The 16,447-nt window shown below is 41.7% G+C and overlaps 2 protein-coding genes across 2 annotated transcripts in view; one reads left to right on the top strand and one right to left on the bottom strand.

The window, feature by feature from the left end:
• PTPN11 (protein tyrosine phosphatase, non-receptor type 11) overlaps positions 1-16,447 on the bottom strand; it is a 115,740-nt gene that overhangs the window by 86,059 nt on the left and 13,234 nt on the right. The gene's annotated exons all lie outside the window — the stretch shown is intronic.
• The window catches only part of HECTD4 (HECT domain E3 ubiquitin protein ligase 4), a 155,387-nt gene continuing 138,946 nt past the window's right edge, over positions 7-16,447 (top strand). Inside the window, 1 exon segment of the mRNA XM_023762698.1 lies at positions 7-49. The gene's annotated coding sequence lies outside the window, so the exon portion shown is untranslated.

Raw genomic sequence — 16,447 nt, 5'->3', positions numbered from 1 at the left:
GCCCAGCGAGATCCTCGGGGCCCCGGAGGCCGCCGACACCGACTTGGAGGTGAGCGAGCGCGGCCGCCCCCCTCCTCTCCGCCGTCAGAGGAGCCCACCCGCCCCGCACCCCCGGGGTCGGCTCGCACCTCAGCCCCGAGCCCGCGGGGGCTGCCCGGGCCGGTGCGTGGGGGCGCGCGGCGGGCAGGTGGGGGCGCGCGGCCGCGGGGCTGCAGACCGCCCGCCGCCCTCCCTCGCCCTCGGGTCCCGGCCCCGCCGGGGATTGCATTTGTGTGTTCGTCTCGGCACCAGCATTTTATTAGACCGACACCCGGCGCGGCCTTCACGCCCCGGGGGGCCACTGCCGCCTCCCAGCCTCTCTCCCCTCCCCCACGGACCCCCGGACTCACTGTGCGGGCACACCCAGGCTGCCGAGCTTTGGGGACATTTCCATCTTAGCGCGACGCATCACCCCTCTTTCCTTCCCCAGTTCTGTGTTGATTTTTATTTTATTTTATTGTTTTTACCCCGGCGGAGGTTAGCGGCTGCTGCCGGTCCGCCGTGGGCAATCCGGCAGCTGTGTGTCACGCCTCGGATGGACACGGGGCCTTTGTCAGGGAAGCGAGCGGTGTGGCCCGCGGGGGGATGCGGTGCGGCCCTCCGAGCGCTCTCCGCCCCGGGTCACGGGCGCTTTAGGCCGCAAGGCCCTTTGAGCGCGGGGGTCGCCGCGACGCCTCGGCGTAGGCGCCGTGGCAGGTGCAAAAGCAGGTCTCAGCCACGGGGCGCCTGCTTCGGGGGCAGAAGGAAACCCACGTAGGCTCGGGTGATGGGAACTGCTGCCATCGACTTCCCAGAGGTGGGAAGGCGGCCGGATCGCTTCTTCGAGGCTGGCGATGCTGACGCTGCCCCCCCTCACTTGGTGGGATGACAGGCGGACGTGTCGGTAGCGCGGGGTGTCATGAAATTCTTAACGCCAAGGAGGCTCTCCGGGGTAGGGCGCAGAGCGGAGGGCTTGCCTGCAGGCTGTACACGGAATGCGAGGAATCTTTTGTGTTTTTCGGGTTTGCATGCCCTTTGGCTTTGGGCACGAGGAACATCTATGGAAATGGATGGAGACCCATTACTGCCCCTTTCTGGAAACGGCCGTGATCGGATCGCCTTGGCTGAGACCTTCCTTTGGACGTGCCTGAGATGCGAAAACGGTCCACTGTGTTTTTGAGTCTGGATTTGAGGCTGAGGCTGCAGCATTCCCATTGTGAGCTCTTAATTGATTTATTTTACAGTCTGGCCACCAAAACAGAGGAAGATACGAGTTGCTAGGGAATTCCTACCATTGAATCATAGTTTTATTGTGTCTCATTTGGGCTTGCTCTATAAAAAGTAAGGTGTGTCTGAGTGTCTTATCTGCTTGAAAACTCAGAGGTACTATGCTGTGATGGTGGAATCTTTTAATTTAATTGGCTCTGTTGTACGAGATATGGGAAGTGGATGCTCTTTGTTCCTTAGAGACAAATCTAACTTCACAGGTCCCAAAAATGTATATATGCAATTTATTTATTGTTTTAGGATTAAAAAGAGTAGTAGTTAGAAATGCTTCAATTGTTAAGTTGGCTTTCCTAAAATGTTTACTGTATAAATGTGTTGAATGAATTTGTCAGCCGTTTCCACAGAAGAATGATTTTAAAAAGAAAGAACATCTCTGGCCTGAGAGATTAAAGAAGAAAAAACATCTTAAAAATTTTATGGTTTGACCTCTCAGAAACCAATATGTGTAAGGGTGATAAACATTTATGACTGGCAGTTGTAAAGAACTGTTTTTATTTCTTTACACGTTATATAGGCTACATAGTATCAGGAGAAGTGGGTAGCTAAGAATGTTTTTGTAGCTAATAGGTTGTATTTGTGTGGGTGTGTTCATATTTAATTACTTAATTATGATAATATGGATTAAGTGTATCCTTTGTGTCTGGCCTCATCTTACTAAATTCTCAAAAGGATCCTAGTAGCTACAAGTTGTTACTCATGATAACAATTGTAAATATTGCACCCATTGTACAGAAAAGGCAAGTAATATGCTGTAACTTACATGTGACTATTTTTTAAAACAAATATATTTTTACTAGAGGCCTGGTGCATGACATTTGTGCACTGGGGGGGGGGGTCCTTCAGCCCAGCCTGTGCCCTCTCACAGTCTGGGACCCCTCAGGGGACATCCTTTGAGGGGTCCTTAGCACTGCCTCAGAGGCAGGAGAGGCTCGCCAGCTGTGAGCCCAGCTTCTGGCTGAGTGGTGCTCCCCCTGTGGGAGCTCACTGACCACCAGTGGGCAGCTCCTGTGTTGAGTGTCTGCCCCCTGGTGGTCAGTGCGCATCATAGCGACTGGTCGTTCCACTGTTTGGTCTATTTGCATATTAGCCTTTTGTTATATAGGAGGATTGACTTTAGAAAGGGAAGGAGAGGGAGAGAGATAGAAACATCAATGATGAGAGAGAATCATTGATCGGCTGCCTCCTGCACGCCCCCTACTGGAGATTGAGCCTCAAATATGGGCATGTGCCCTGACCGGGTATCAAATCAGGACCTGGTTCATAGGTCGACCCTCAACCACTGAGCCACACAGGCCAGGCCCCATGACTATTTTGTAACTACCAATTTGTATTTCTCAATCTCTTCACCTTTTTCACCCAGTCCCCAAACCTCCCTTCCATCTGGGAGCCCTTAGTCTGTTCTCTGCATCTGAGTCAGTATCTGTTTTGTTTTGTAGATTCCCCATATAAATGAAATCATATGGTATTTACTTTTCTCTGTCTGATTTATTTCACTGAGCATAATACCTCTTGGTCCATCCATGCTTTTGCAAATGGTAAGATTTCATTCTTTTTTATGGTCAAGTAATAGTCCATTGTACATACAGTATGTACCTCAACTTTTTAATGCATTCCTCCATTAATGGGCTCTGATAACATTATTTTTTCACATTTGAGAAAGATTAGAGGTCCATCACCTTTTTAAAAACTAACTTTTGAAATGCTACCACCCCTGTGAATTACTCTCTTTCATGCCTCTCCTTCCAGTGGACATTTGGGTGAACAATGGCCATTTTTTTTTTTAAAAAAAACAGCCACTTTAAAAAAATTTATTTTAGAGAGAGGGGAGGGGAGAGAGAGAGAGAGAGAGAGAGAGAGAGAGAGAGAGACTTGTTTTTCCACTTATTGATGCATTCATTGGTTGATTCTTGTATGTGCCTTGACCGGGGAATGAACTCACAACTGATGCCCTAACCAACTGAGCTACTCAGCCAGGGGCAATGGCCAAATTTTCACCAGGGTTTTAGAGTTCTGTAGAATTCTTCAGTTAACAATTTTGCATTTTGGGAGGTGAGACTCAAGTTAAGCCAACTAATTTATGGTTGTGAACCTTAATGTATAAGACTGCATTAGCAAGCATTTGTGATCTTGCTTCCCAGCAGTTGTCATCAGCCTGTCTCAAATAAATTCTTTTTTTTGTTGTTAATTCTTACCTGAGGATGTTTTTCCATTGATTTTTAGAGAGTGGAAGGGAGAGGGAGAGACACAAAGAGAGAAACATCGACGTGAGAGAGATACATTGATTGATTGCCTTCTACATGCACCCTGACCGGGGATTAAGCCTGCAACCTACATACATGCCCTTGACTGGAATCGAACCCGGGACCCTTCAGTCCACAGGCCCAGTGCTCTAGCCACTGAGCCAAAGTGGTTAGGGTTCAAGTGAATTCTTACAAAAATTTAAAAAAAGAAAAGAAAAGACTGCACTAGCTGAAATACAGTTGCAGAATTTTAGAGCAAGAAGATCCTTAGCAATAATTTCATTCATTTTCTGAGATTAGGAGAGATTATGACTTGGTCCCTGTAGTGTAGCTAGTTAAGGAAGAGCAAAGGATTAGACCCTTGCTTTCCTGCCTTTGAATTCCACTGTTCTTTTCACTCTGTAAGTGCTGCTCAAAGTTAAATGTCAATATGAAAAAAGAACCCATCCTGAGAAGTAGATCAGCATTAACTTAGCATTTTAATTTAAGCAAAAGATGAGCTTTTGAATTAAGAGTTTTTCCCCAGTAAATTATAAAGGAAGGTGTTTTGTTTTATATATATATGTATATATATAAAACAAAACACCTTCCTTTATAATATATATATATTATAAATATATATATATATTTATTGATTTCAGAGAAAGGGAGAGGGAGAGAGAGAGACAGAAGCATCAATGATGAGAGAGAATCACTGATCGGCTGTGGGGATCGAGCCCGCAACCCAGGCATGTGCCCCTGACCTGAATCAAACCACAGGCTCACACTCTATCCACTGAGCCAAACCGGCCAGAGCTAAAGGAAGGTGTTTTGTCTTTGTTTTTGTTTTTTAAATCAAATAGTGTTTAATCAACAAATTTATTCAATGAGTATTTGTGGAATTCAGGAGTGGGATGGGCCCTCTCTCTGCAGTGTGGGGGCATAGCAGGGGATAAAAAAATTCTTAGTCCTAGCTGGTTTGGCTCAGTGGATAGAGTATTAGCTGCGGACCAAAGGGTCCTGGGTTCGAGTCCAGTCAAGGGCATGTATCTAGGTTGCAGGCTCCTCCCCGGCCCTGGTTGGGGCGTGTGCAGGAGGCAACCAATCGATGTGTTTCTTTGATATCGATATTTCTCTCTGTCTTTCCCTCTCTCGTCCACTCCTAAAAATCAATGGAAAAATATCCTCGGGCGAGGATTAACAAAAACAGACATACACACACTAATGCTTTTATTTTAGTGGGAGGATATAGACAATAACAAGTAATCAAATATACAATATACATATACTCTACATAAATGTCAAATGATAAGTGTGGTGGAGAAAAGTATAGCTGTTTTACAGTGAGTGTGGGTAGGAAAGGCAAGCCCAGGATGGCATTTGAGCAGGGACCTGAAGGAAGTGAGAGAGTGCCATATGGCTACTGGGGAAAGCTCATTCCAGACAGGACAGCAAGCCAAGTCCCTGAGAGGGAAGCATCCTTAGCATCCTTAGCTTGGAGCTCCGAGCCCAGTAAGCAGAGGGAAGAGGATAGCGATAGAAGATGGGGTATCGGTGATGCAGGTCAGGTAGGGCCTTGTAGATAAGGACTTGGGCTTACTTGGTGTGAATTAAGAGTGAGGTTTTTTTCTTGGCCTTAAAAATAGTTACCTGTATTTAATTTTACATTGCTGGCAAAAGCAAAAAGCATGTAGGAAATTATTTTTAAGTGTTGAAATAAATATAAATTTAAAAGAAATAAAAAAATAACTAGCTCAAAAATGCCCACTCAAATATTGAATTTTGCATTATATTTTATAGAACATTAGTCTTTTTTTTTTTTAAATGAAGACTTTATAAGGGAAAAGCAACACAATAGCTCATTTGTGAAAGTTTCTGCTTTCTATCGCATTTTTCTTTACAAATTCCAGGTGGGGACAGGCATCATACATATGGATGTTGACAGATATACTAATTGACTTGCTCAATGTGGCCAAGATATTCTTTACCTCATAGTAAAAATTAGATTAATTTTGAACCCAGGCATTTTGGTTAGTGTTTCTCATTTTTCATCATGTGTGTTTATAAGCACACCTTCCCCTGCCTCCGCCACACACACTATTAAAGGACTTGAACATGAATGTTCATGGCAGCTTTATTTCTGTTTGCCCAAAACTGTTCACCAAAAGGTGAGTGGATAAACAAGTGTGGTATATCCATATGGTACCACTCAGCAATAAAACGAACTGTTGATATTCACAACATAGATTTATGGTGAGTGCAAGAACCCAGTCAAACACTGTAAGATTTCATGTATATGGAAATTATAGGAAATGCAAACTAATCTATAGTGACAGAAAGCTGATCAGTGTTGACTGAAGATGGAAGCAGGTAGGAAGGGATCTTTGAAGGGATTGCAAAGGAGCATGAGGAGACTTTCAGGGTGATGGGTAGGTTTCCTATTTTGATTGTGGTGATGGTTTCATGGTTCTATGGTTATATGTTTCATGTGTCAAAATTTACCAAATTGTACACTTTATATGTGTACGATTTATTTTATGCCAGTTATACCTCAATAAAACAAACAAAACCCTCGCAGGCCCAGAATGCTTTACTGATATTTAGGAAAGGAAAAAAGGCTCAGCAGGGCTTTCTGTTTTTTTCTTGTTTGTTTGTTTGCTTGTTTTTTGTTGTTGTTTTTTGCCATGTAAAGAAAGGAGATTTGGTGCCCTAACTGGTTTGGCTCAGTGGATAGAGCGTCAGTCTGCGGACTCAAGGGTCCCAGGTTCCAGTCTGGTCAAGGGCATGTACCTTGGTTGCTGGCACATCCCCAGTAGGGAGTGTGCAGGAGGCAGCTGATCGATGTTTCTCTCTCATCGATGTTTCTAACTCTCTATCCCTCTCCCTTCCTCTCTGTAAAAAATCAATAAAATATATTTAGAAAAATGAAAGCTCTGAGGCTTGGCTGGCCAGCTGTCAAGTTAGAATGAAGTATCTGAGGACTGTGGGAGGCAGTATTGTCAGGAGGTCAAAGTCAGGTTTAAAGAGCCAGATTGGAGTTGAAATTGTAGCTCTGCCCCTCACTAGCTGTGTAACTGGGCAAATTCCATACCTTTAGTAATCCTTGGTTTCCTCTCCCACTGCAGCTTCTTTGTCATTATTGTCACCGTCTCTACCATGGCCATGACAACAGTGTCAGCACATTGTGTGCCAGACTCAGTGCTAAGCACTTCCCGTGCATTAACTCATTCGGTCCTCACAAAAACTTTGAGTATGAGGATGGTACTATTATCCTTATTTTACAAATGAGGAAACTGTGGCACAGAAGTGGAGTGATTTGACAAAGGTCATACTCTTAGTAGCAAAACAGACTGAAAGAGACCTGAGTCCGGTCCAGGGTGCAGGCTCTATCTAAAACCATTTGCTAGGCTGCCTCTTCACCTCTAAGAGGTGGAGAGTAATAGGGTTAATGTCAGGATTAGCTGTGGAGGAATGTGATTGTGTATGCTCAGTGTGTGGACTCTCTATATGGTGCTCTGTTGCTGAAAGTTAGTTTATGCTCTTTCAGTCAGTGCTTATTGTATATGAAAGCAAACGATCCCATCAACAGCTTTTTTTTTCTCTAGTAGTGGGTGATGGAGGTAGTGGTGGTGGTGGTGGTGGTGGTGTGTGTGTGTGTGTGTGTGTGTGTGTGTGTATGAAAGAGAGAGAACGAGAGAGAGATCCTTCTGGGATTTTCTTCCTTCTCAATTTATTTGCAATATGGCTAGATAGATAATAGATAGTCTTCACTTCACTTTTCCTCCAATTGTATGTCTAAGGTCTTGCTAAATAAATCAGTTTTGATTATTATCTGTCTTCTTGGCTTCCATATTGACTGTCACAAAATACTACCTGTTGGCCAGGACTACTGGGTAGATTGTCATCCACCTGTTCTTTCCCAAGTCATAAGGTATTTGTGGTGATAATTATGGAAGAACTGTCAATTCTTGAAAATGCCCTATGCTTTCTCCTCCCCGCTCCTCCCTCTTCCCATCTTGTTTTACAATGGCGGTTGTTGGGTGAAAGCAAGGAGTGTGATCTGCTTTGCAAGCTGTTTAGTTAATAGTTGTAGACATGTAAATAACAGCAGGTGATCAACTATGGGACAAATGCATAGTTATTTTAGAAGGAGAGAAGACAGAAGAAATTGTGAAACTTTTACTTTGATCATACATTTTAAACATGCCTTATGTATCTATTACATTTTTAGAAACTAATACAGGAATACATTCTTAAAAAATGGAAGTAACACCCCTGGCCGGCTTGGCTCAGTGGATAGAGCGTCGGTCTGTGGACTGAAGGGTCCCGGGTTCGATTCCGGCCAAGGGTGCATGCCTGTGTTGCGGGCTTGATCCCCAGTAGGGGACGTGCAGGAGGCAGCCTATCAATGATTCTCTCTTATCACTCATGTTTCTATCTCTCTCCTTCCCTCTTCCTCTCTGAAATAAATAAAGAAATACATTAAAAAAAATGGAAGTAACAGATGAAACTGAAGTTCCCTTTTGACTACCATCCCAACTCCTGGTCTCCATCTATTCCCCACCCCAGTTAAATCGGGGAGAAAATTATTTGTATATTCTTCAAGACTATTTTTGAATATGTATGTTTATGTGTGTGTATGTACATGACACTTTGAGATGCTAGACCTGTCTTTCTGTAACTTGCTTCTTTAAAAAACTCAATGCTCTGTTTTGGTTTTTCTATGTCTTTATGTATAGATCTACCACATTTTTTAAGTGTTGCACAAGACTCCAGAAATACCATAGTTTATTTAGCCATTGTCCTATTGATGGGCCTCTTGGTTTCCTGTTGCTGTGCTGGCAAATTATCAACAACTTAATGACTTAAAATAACACCAACTTATTCTTCTACATTTTTGGAGATCAGAAGTCAGCAATGATTCACATTACGTTCCTGTGAGGTGTTGGCAGATCTGGTTCCTCCTGGAGACGCTAGGGGAGAACTGCTCCCTTGCCTCTTCACAGCTCTCGTGCCCTCCTGTATTCCTTGGCTTGTGGCTCTTTCCTCCATCTTCAAAATCCATCACCCTATTTTATGATCTGTCCTCATTCCTTCTCTCACTGACTCCTCCCACATCCTTTTCCCAAGGACCCTTGTGATTATATTTAGAGCCCAATAATCCAGGCTTTCTCCATCTCGAGATCCTTAATTTAATCACATCTGCAAAGTCTCCTTTGCCATCTACAGTCACATCCATGAGCTCCAGGGATTAGAACATCTTTCAGGGATTCTTCAGACTACCATAGCAAGTGTTTTGGTTGGTTTCAGTTTTTCACTATTAAAAATGGTCCTTTAGTGCATATTCTTGAATGCTTGTTTGTGCACACATGGGGGTATTTCTCTAGAGTAGTTCCTGAGAAGTAGAAATATTGGGTCATGGGTGACCATTTTAAATTTTAATAGATACTGCCCAGTTGCTCTCCAAATGACCATACCAGTTCAGACTCCCAAGTAACATTGCTTGATAGAACCTCTTTTCCTCAATTCCCCATAGAGATAACTTTAGAATTCATGGATTTGCTTAAATTTCTTATTTGTTGCCGAAACCGGTTTGGCTCAGTGGATAGAGCGTCGGCCTGCGGACTGAAAGGTCCCAGGTTCGATTCCGGTCAAGGGCATGTACCTGGGTTGCGGGCACATCCCCAGTGGGAGGTGTGCGGGAGGCAGCTGGTCGATGTTTCTCTCTCATCGATGTTTCTAGCTCTCTATCTCTCTCCTTTCCTCTCCGTTAAAAATCAATAAAAAATATTAAAAAAAAATTTCTTATTTGTTTAAGCCAGTAGCTTGCAATCCAAAAATGAGTCCAATGGGTGTAATTGGGCACCTGGAAATGCAGGCTGAACCATGGTCAGCCGAAAGGAGCCAGAGTTTTCTGTTCCTGCTGCCTAGCTGTTATCACATCCCTGCAGAGCACTTCTCTTGTGGTGTGATCTCCTTGGACTCCTGGCATATACTCATTTTGGTCAGTAATCCAGTTAATACAGACCATGTCCATATATAGACAGGAGGGAGCAACAGCTTCTTATTCTGATGGTCTGGGGATGCTGCCAGAGGCCCGCAGAGCGAGGGAGCTGCCCACTCTGGGAAGAGATGCACTGGCCCCTAGAGTGTGTTCAGAGTGTACTAGTACAGCAGTTGTTACACAGACTATTTCAACTCAGATCCTCTTAAATCTTCTCTTTTACATGCCAATATGAGGAGTAATTTTGTGTTTTTGACCTATATGGAAAATAATTGATATTAAATTGATTGTATTTTAATGCTATGCAAAACTTAAAAAAATAATAATTTAGCCCAGCTGGTGTGGCTCAGTGGTTGAGCGTCAACCTGTGAATTAGGAGGTTACAGTTGATTCCCGGTTGGGGCACATGACCAGGTTGTGGGCTCAATCTCCAATATGAGCATGTAGGAGGCAGCCAATCAATGATTCTTTCTCATTATTTTTTTTTTCATTTTTTATTTTTATTTATTTATTTTTTTAAAATATATTTTATTGATTTTTTACAGAGAGTTAGAAACATCGATGAGAGAGAAACATCGATCAGCTCCTCCTGCACATCTCCTACTGGGGATGTGCCCGCAACCAAGGTACATGCCCTTGACAGGAATCGAACCTGGGACCCTTCAGTCCGCAGGCCGACACTCTATCCACTGAGCCAAACCTGTTAGGGCTCTTTCTCATTATTGATGTTTCTCTTCCTCTCTGAAATAAAAATATATATATATTTAGAAAAAAAGGAAATTTTAAAAATAAAATATTTTTATTGATTTTTAGTGAGAGAGGAAGGGAGGAGAGAGAGAAAAACATCGATGTGGCCGAAACCGGTTTGGCTCAGTAGATAGAGCGTCGGCCTGCGGACTGAAGGGTCCCAGGTTCGATTCATGTACCTGGGTTGCGGGCACATCCCCAGTAGGAGATGTGCAGGAGGCAGCTGATCGATGTTTCTCTCTCATCGATGTTTCTAACACTCTATCTCTCTCCCTTCCTCTCTGTAAAAAATCAATAAAATATTTAAAAAAAACCAACATCGATGTGTGAGCACAACATCGATTCAGTCAGCTACCTTCTGCACACCCCTGACCTGGGATTGAGCCTGGAACCTGGGCATCGACCCTGGATCCTGGGCATGTGCCCCCACTGGGAATCGAACCAGCAACCCTTCAGTACATAGGATGATGCCCAATCAACTGAGCCACACTGGCCAGGGCTATGCAAAACTTTTTTGATTTTAAAGAAGTAATGTATAAATGTTGCAGAAAATAGAGAAAATACCTAAAAGTATAAGAGGGAAAAGAAATATTCTTTGATTGCACTGCAGTCACATCCATAGGTTCCAGGGATTAGGACATCTTGGTTGGTTTCAGTTTTTCACTGTTAGAAAAGGTCCTTTAGTGCATATCCTTGCATGCCTATTTGTGCATTCACGGGAGTGGTTCTCTAGAGTAGCAGTTGCCAACTGGTGGTTCGTGGACCACTGGTGGTCCGTGAGGTCCGAAAGGTTGGTGACTGCTGCTCTAGAGTAGTTCTTGAGAAGAATTGTTGGGTCATGGGTAACCATTTTAAATTTTTACTATGCAAAACTTAATTATTTTTTTTTACTATATTAATTAGTTTTTACTATTTTTTCTCTTTAAATTAAAAAATGTTTTTATTGTGACAGTTGACATTCAGTATATATATATATAAAAGGTTAAGTGACCAACCCAACCGACCGGCCGGTACATATGACGCGCACTAGCAATTTAGTCCTTCGGGAATGCAGTGTCATAAATTAAAATTGAAAGTAGGTGCAATCATCATGCTACTGAGAAATTTTAATAATAAAAAGTGGGGTCTTTGTAATGGTACTAGATTTATTATCAAAAGATTACGACCTAACATAATCAAAGCCGAAGTATTAACAGGATCTGCAGAAGGAGAGGTTGTTCTGATTCCAAGAATTGATTTGTCCCCGTCTGACACTGGCCTCCCATTTAAATTAATTCAAAGATAGTTTCCCATGATGCCAGCATTTGGAATGACTATTAAAAAATCACAAGGACAAACTCTAGACAGAGTAGGAATATTCCTACCTGAACCCTTTTCAGACATGGACATGTTGCTTTCTCTCGAGTTCGAAGAGTGTGTGGCGTTAAAGTTAAAGTTGTAAATACTTCATTACTAGGGAAATTAGTCAAGCACTCTGAAAGTGTTTTTACTCTTAATGTGGTATACAGGGAGATATTAGAATAAGTTTAAACATTTATCATGATCTCCCGGTCAAGGGGACAATTTGCATATTAGGCTTTTATTATATAGGATTTCTTCTAATTAATTTCCTTTCAATGTGCATGAATCCATGCACCAGGCCACTAGTCCTATATAATAAAAGGCTAATATGCAAATAGTCCACTTGACCAAGAGTTCAACTGGGAGTTTGACCAGGGGGCAGAGCCAACCTGCGGCCCCTCCCCCTCTGCCCCGGCCCTATCCTCCCCCAATGGGGTGGGCGGACCCCACACATGCACAGATTCTTACACTGGGCCTCTAGTTATTTTATATTAGTTTCAGGTTCTATTTTCTTCATATATAATTGGGATTATATGCTCTATGCAGTTTTGTATTCTTTAATCACTTATTGGAACCATTTTGTCAAGTAACTTAAAAACAATTTTTAATGGTTGTATAGTAATTTATGGATATAATATAATTGTTTTGCTGCACATTACTGCTTTTTTTAAACATCTGTTTTAAAGATATTTAAGCTTATAGGAGGCTAAAAGATTTTTAGCATTTAGAGTGTTATTTGTTTGATGAAATTTGATAAATTTAAATTTGTAGTAATTATTAAAGTGTGTTTCTGCAACCCGGTACTATTGACAGTTTATAATTTAAAGGGATGTTTATAGTGCTAAATGACTCCTCTCCAGATGATGTAGAATATTTGTGTGGAGCTTTGAGTTTCTAAAGTGCTATTAAGCACAATTGTGGAATAATTAATGTTCCACAATGGGATACCTGGAGTACACACTTGAATCCCTAGTGTTTTTGCTGAAACCCGCAGTTGACTGAATTACTAGGTCATAGCACAGTGTATAGCAATGTTAGATTAACAGTAAGGAGATTCGTCATTTGCAAATTGTTTTGTGCAAATTATAGGTTTAGTAATGCTAATAACTACAGATGTAGCATTCAAGTAGTGGTTTTACACCAACAAAATATTAACGTTTAGCTTGTACTAGTATTTGTAACACATCTGATCCTGTTTGCTTTGTGCTCTGTAGCAAACCTGGACCTCCTATCTCTATTGATATGTTTGCTTTCCTTTACTGTTGACATAAAATAATTAAGAATGTTAAAGGATACTTTGTGTCAATGCATTTTCATCAAAACAGTGGTACATAATAGAATTACCTTCTTTATTTCATGATACTGATTCCTTCCTGATCATCTAGGTGTGGTGTAGCTGAAAGACATCAACTGGTTTATTTACTTTAGAAAGGAGCAAAATGGCCTTGCCTAGTGTGGCTCGGTTTTTTGAGCATCATCCCATGCACCAAAAGGTCGACGGTTCGATTCCCAGTCAGGGCACATGCCCAGGTTGTGGGTTCAATCCCTGGGTCAAGAGGCAACTCATTGATGTTTCTCTCACATCGATGTTTCTCTGTTTCTCTCTCTCTCCCTTTCTGTTGCTTTCTCTCTCTAAAATAAATAAAAACATTTTAAAAATGTATCTTTTATTGTTGATAGTATTATAGATATCTCCTATTTTCACCCTTTACCTCTCTCCTCCCAGTCCCTAGCTGTCCATCCAGGTCTTCACTGCCCTATTGCCCATGTCCATGATAAAAACATTAAAGAAAATGGGTAGAGAGGTAAAAATACATTTGGGGAACTTTGAAGAAAGCACTTTTTGGATGAGCTTAAAGCAGCATTTCCTTTCTCTCAGAGGTTCTGAATCGGACTAAGGATCCATAGGCTCCCTGGATAGAATTCCGAGGGTGTGTGAACTTGGATGGGAAAAGTTAAATCTGTAATTAATCCAGCTTTTTTTTCCAAAAAGCACTGAGTTCCGCCCAACTTGTGTGGCTCAGTGGTTGAGCTTCGACCTATGAACCAGGAAGTCACAGTTCGATTCCTGGTCAGGGCACTTGCCCAGGTTGTGGGCTTGGTCCCCAGTAGTGGGTGAGCAGGAGGCAGCCCATCAGTGATTCTCTCTCATCATTGATGTTTCTCTCTTTCTCCCTCTCCCTTCCTCTCTGAAATCAATAAAAATATATATTTTTTTAAAAAGACATTGAGTTCCTTTCCAGTGGTTGGCAAACTCATGAGTCAACAGAGCCAAATATCAACAGTACAACGATTGAAATTTCTTTTGAGAGCCAAATTTTTTAAACTTAAACTATATAGGTAGGTACATTGTTATTAACTTAATTAGGGTACTCCTAAGGCTTAGGAAGAGCCACACTCAAGGGGCCAACCGCAGTTTGCCGACCACGGCTTAGCCTGTTGTCACTACTAAGAATTTGGAGACTTTTAAAATTACTTTGGTAAGCTAAATAGAGCATGGCTCCATATACCATGAACTGTCTGTTGCCTGTAATGACAAGATAAGCACAGAAATGGAGAGTAGTAAGCATTTAGAAATTCATCACAGTTGCTAGACTAATTTTATACCTGCTGAACTTAATTATAAAACTTTGGACTTATAGTTTGTGTCCTTTTTTCACTTTATTTTTTAAAATGTATTTTTATTGCTATCAGAGAGGAAGGGAGAGGGAGAGAGAGATAGAAACATCAATAATGAGAGAGAATCATTGATTGGCTGCCTCCTGCACACCCCCTACTGGGGATCGAGCCCGCAACCTGGGCATGTGCCCTTGACCGGAATCGAACCCAGGACCCTTGAGTCCACAGGCCGATGCTCTATCCACCGAGCCAAACCAGCTAGCCCTTCACTTTATTTTTGTAATAATTGATTTCATTCTATTTTACAAAAGTTTTGTTCTGCAGTGGATCAGAAAGAAACTCAACTGGTTCTTCACCATAGATAATTTGAGAAGTACAGATGCAAAATATCTAATACAGTGTTTGGCACATAGTAGGCTCTCAAAAACCAATAGCTCCTGTGTCTTAAAGTCTACATTTATTTTGGGTGGAGTAGCAGATGAATGAAACATCCTTTTCTAGAAATAATATGATTAAAATTGGCATGCTGGTTTTTAAACACAAGTAGCTCAGTTTTTTCCTAGCCTGTGATTTAGACATAGGATGCACATTTGTACTGAGTTATGTAGATACTTTATACCACTTAACACACTGCTAGACCCTCAGTTCAGCAAAGCTGAAGGAACTTAAAACTTCTTGGTAGTTAGCCGTATGCATAAATATTTGAATATATCGTGGCAGTATTTATATATTATTTTATTGGCTAAGAGAAGGAAAAGATCTAGTGAGAAGCAGTGGGGCTTTTGTCATTTTTATCATGACATTCAGCTTTTGAAAAGTATAGGAATGATATTACTTATCCTTCCCATTTTGATGCAATTTAGTGCACATGCAGTGACCCTTATAATTTTAGTGATCTTGGGCTAGTCTTTGGAATTAGAGTCATCTTGTCCTGATTTTTTATTTTATTTATTTATTTTTAAAAATATATATTTTACTGATTTTTTACAGAGAGGAAGGGAGAGGGATAGAGAGTTTGATACATCGATGAGAGAGAAACATCGATCAGCTGTCTCCTGCACACCTCCTACTGGGGATGTGCCCGCAACGAAGGTACATGCCCTTGACCGGAATCAAACCTGGGACCTTTCAGTCCGCAGGCTGACACTCTATCCACTGAGTCAAACCGGTCAGGGCTTGTCCTGATTTTTTAAATTGAGTCAAAATGTAGTTGAGTTTATATGATACAATACATATAGACGACCAAAAGCTGTTAGTTTACCGTGGTGTTTACAGGTTTGAGGGACATAGTTTGCATACTAGTCAGGATCATGAAGTGTCCACTCCCTATTTAAAGATAAAGAAATGTCAGTGACTGAGCCAAGTGACACAAATGTCACACCTTTCAACATTCTGTTTATAATCCAAGAATCTTTAGAAATCAGATCTCTTGGACTTATTAGGTCTCATTTTGGCACATTTAAAAAATTATTTGAATGTTGAGAAATCTGACTGCATAGCTTTTTGTTGGCGATACCATCCATCTCTGTGATAACCATACACATAATGTAAGAGGAGAAATCTTTACCCATGTGATGAAATGGAGTGACACATTATATATTTTTTAAAATTCCATTTGGAACATCCTTAATCTTATGCTTACTTAAATATAGAATAAATATTTGTTCTGTAGGGCAGCGTTTCTCTTTGTTTGGAACCTCATTTTTATTTGTATAGGCTCAAATTCTTAATATCTGCAGTGTTTGAAACTGAGATAGGACTTGAAATAACCAGCAAATACCATGGTGGAGAGTAGTTTTGTAGTGATGACTCAAAATAATTTGAGATTCAGGTATTGTTCCCTGGTTTTAATAGGAGCATTTGAGTAACACTCTGGTCCCAACCCCCCCGCACCCCCCCCCCCCCCGCCCCGTCTCTGTTCAGTCTCTGAACAGAAAAAAGAACAACCATTATTTTTTTAAAATATATATATTTTATTGATATTTTACAGAGAGGAAGGAAGAGGGATAGAGAGTTAGAAACATCGATGAGAGAGAAACATCGATCAGCTGCCTCCTGCACACTCCCTACTGGGGATGTGCCTGCAACCATGGTACATGCCCTTGACCGGAATCGAACCTGGGACCTTTCAGTCCGCAGGCCGGCGCTCTATCCACTGAGCCAAACCAGCCAGGACAAGAACAACCATTATTAATTCTGCCTTGCACATATT

Source organism: Myotis lucifugus, unplaced genomic scaffold (assembly GCF_000147115.1).
Source record: "Myotis lucifugus unplaced genomic scaffold, Myoluc2.0 scaffold_256, whole genome shotgun sequence".
NCBI classification, from domain to species: Eukaryota; Metazoa; Chordata; class Mammalia; order Chiroptera; family Vespertilionidae; genus Myotis; species Myotis lucifugus.
This window is presented reverse-complemented; position numbering and strand designations above follow the sequence as displayed.